Genomic DNA, 2,500 nt, shown 5'->3' with positions numbered 1-2,500 from the left:
TGGTGACCTTCTCCTGCTACTACTGCTGCTACTGTTACTACTACTACTACTACTACTACTATTGCCACTATTTCTATATGTCCTACAGCAACAACTACTACACTATCTAATGCCAATACTACTACTACTACTACAACAATTAGTACTTTTTATGCCACAATAAGAACAAAACCAGCAACATCTACTAATACTAATGTCAATACTACTACTACTACTACTACTACTACTACTACTACTACTACTACTGCAACTCTCTTATATAACACGCCATGGGGTAGGGCAAGGAGGGCAGGCTGTGGAGAGGCCGCCTAAGACACAGAAGAGTGGAGACTGGCTTTAGCTGAAGGCGGCGGGGCGGAATGCAAGAGGTGGAGACTCGCCGGCCCATCTCGCCTCCCAAACGGGTTAACAAAAGACTCACTGAGGCGGACGAGCGACAATTACTCACGCCCTCGCCCTCCTGCCCTCCGCCCACCCACCGCCACCTGAGCCCACTTGACTTCGCGGCGGCTTGGGTAACAAGACAAAGTGGATGACCCGAGTACATTAGGGTGTCTTTAGCGTCGTGGTGGTCTTGCAAAGGAGAAGGAAGGTGAGAGAGGAAGGAAATCCACCTGTTTAGAGACTTGAAAATGCATAGAGTGATCTTACAGGGGAAGGAAGGTCAAAGAAAGAAAAGGCACATGTTTAGAGACTTGAAAATGCATAGAGTGACCTTACAAGGGAGAAGGAAGGTCGGAGGGAGGAAAGGCATATGATTAGAGACTTCGAAATCCCATATAGATTGATCGTACAGGGGAAGGAAGGTCGGAGGGAGGAAAGGTACATGTTTAGAGACTTGAAAATGCACATAGAGTGATCTTACAGGGAGAAGGAAGGTCGGAGGAAGGAAAGGCACTTGTTAAGAGACTTCGAAAATGCATAGAGAAGGAAGGTCGGAGGAAGGAAAGGTACATGTTTAGAGACTTGAAAACCCATATAGATTGATCGTCCAGGGGAAAGGAAGGTCGGAGGGACGAAAGATACCCAAGAGGAGTTTAAACTCATAGAAACTGCAATAAAAACCTTATTCGTATGATTACAATAAGCATCTTTAGGTCTGTGGCGTCTTGGGCCTGCGGGAGACAAGGCGGAGGAGGAAGGAAAGCCCCCCGTAGAGAGACTTTATATAATGCCTAGGGACGATAATGGAACCTCGTCCTTATGGTGAAAACTATTAGGTTAAGGTCTGACCTCCTCTTCTCTCCTCTCTGACCACAATAGCTTCTTAGTCCACAGATTTGGAGCTTATCTTCCTCCCCTCAAGCAAGTGGTTTTCAGGGAATGTCATTTTGTAATCATATTCATCGCTGTTTATCCTCCCGTTCTAAAAGTTCCTTGTTTTTCTCCCCCAGGTACGTTGATCACGCGTGTCGGGGCTGCGGGAGGGTGGTAGAAAGGTGAGTGAAGGTTGTGGCGCCGCCTGAGTCCAGACTTCCTGGCGACTCACCGTTGAGGAAGATGTTTGTTTGTTTGGTGAGTAGAACGCTCAGGCTGTTTTCCTTAGGCCTCCTGACGGCCCAGCAGCGGCGGGTCAGCGTCGTGTGAACTCAGTCGTGTCGGGGGGTCGTGCATGATGAGGGACAAGAGTATGGGTGAAGGGCGAGGCAAGGGGCGGAGGGGAAGAGGGAGTGTCGTGCCGTGTTCAAACTTTTCTCCCTGTGACCCACTTTCGTGTTAAGCGTCAGCCTCGTGACACACTGGCCTGCGTCTTGGCGGCACTGAGAGCCGTGCCTCCCGCCACCTGGTGCTCAGTTGTCTCTTGGTGAGGACGTGACGGCCTGCGCGTGGTCTGTCGCCAGGCAGTGTTAGGGGCAGCCTGTACTCTAAAATGCCACGGTCCAGTGGCAGCGGTGCCCGGCCGTGGCGAGGCTGTGGCTGTGGCCGAGTCATGAGCTGCCGGGCTGGCCACCATCGCCTCGCCTTCAAAGTGTCACCCGTCACACCATCCGCCCGGACGACTTCCTCGGCGGCGCTGAATGTGGGACGCCCGGGTCAGGGACGCGTCCAGCTGTGGCCGCCCCAAGCACCCGTCCGGCGGGTGTCGCGTCGCCGATCACAGCGGCTGCACCTGTGGTGACTGTCTGGTGACGGGGACTCAATCACGGCACCCGGAGAGGACTGGCGCTGGTGTTCGCTAAGTGTGCCAGGCGGGTGCGTGATGGTGGCCGTCACGTGCTTAACACAGTGGCGGCCGCTGTGTCTGTGTGGGCGGCCAAGAGACGACGGTCTTCATGTGGGCGGTGGTCAGTGAAAGCATGAAGACCAAGAGTCTTGCCCCCATCAGGTTCCAGACACTTTACATACTTGTTGTGCTTTGTTGCTAAGGCGTGGAGGCGGGTTGGTGGGGTGGCCAGGAGGGGGAGCAGTGTCGGCCCCAAAAGGCCAGTTCATCATCCTGTCCGTGGAAGGCCTGTTTTTAGATCCTGCAGGAAGGCAGGCGGCGGAGTCACCTTGGCCG

Source organism: Eriocheir sinensis, chromosome 68 (assembly GCF_024679095.1).
Source record: "Eriocheir sinensis breed Jianghai 21 chromosome 68, ASM2467909v1, whole genome shotgun sequence".
NCBI classification, from domain to species: domain Eukaryota; kingdom Metazoa; phylum Arthropoda; class Malacostraca; order Decapoda; family Varunidae; genus Eriocheir; species Eriocheir sinensis.
The sequence above is the reverse complement of the archived record's forward strand: the minus strand, read 5'-3'. Positions refer to the sequence as shown.